Source organism: Penaeus monodon, chromosome 20 (assembly GCF_015228065.2).
Source record: "Penaeus monodon isolate SGIC_2016 chromosome 20, NSTDA_Pmon_1, whole genome shotgun sequence".
NCBI classification, from domain to species: Eukaryota; Metazoa; Arthropoda; class Malacostraca; order Decapoda; family Penaeidae; genus Penaeus; species Penaeus monodon.
In genome coordinates this window covers 41838178-41838767 of record NC_051405.1, presented here as the reverse complement: position 1 = coordinate 41838767, position 590 = coordinate 41838178, and positions in this window count along the sequence as shown.

Genomic DNA, 590 nt, shown 5'->3' with positions numbered 1-590 from the left:
CATCCATAAGTTCTTTCAAGTTACAGCATTCTTCGTCAGTAAGAATGATCTTCCTAGTTATCTTTACGCTATAATCGACTTTATTGCAATCCAGATAATGGGCCCATTAATCACCAAGTCCCCGGGCCACAAATTCAACCTGGTGCCTAAGATCTGTTTCCATTTGTCTTGTACTTAACACCCATTTTTAACACTAAATGATGCACTGTGTTTAAAAAGATATCCACCACACTTTAGAATGTTCTCTATAAAATACATTTTCGTATAGAGGATCAGATACTAAAGACTGAAGATAAAATTAGAGTTATCTATAAAACGAATCACACACAAGATACTATGCAATACGAGATATCGATACGGGCCTAATTTTGCATGCAGTCTTGCGTAACTTGAGAACTTAATGTAGAGATCCCGGTACTAGGGGAGAGGAGAAGGCACTGGAGCTTAAAATGAAAGTAATTGATATGATCATTATCGTCGCTTTCGATTTTATCAGAGTTCCTATTCTAGTGAGACGTGGTCATCATTTCACGTCCCGTTTATTTCCATTTCTATTACGTTCATGCATCTGATTTATTCCTGGACTGAAT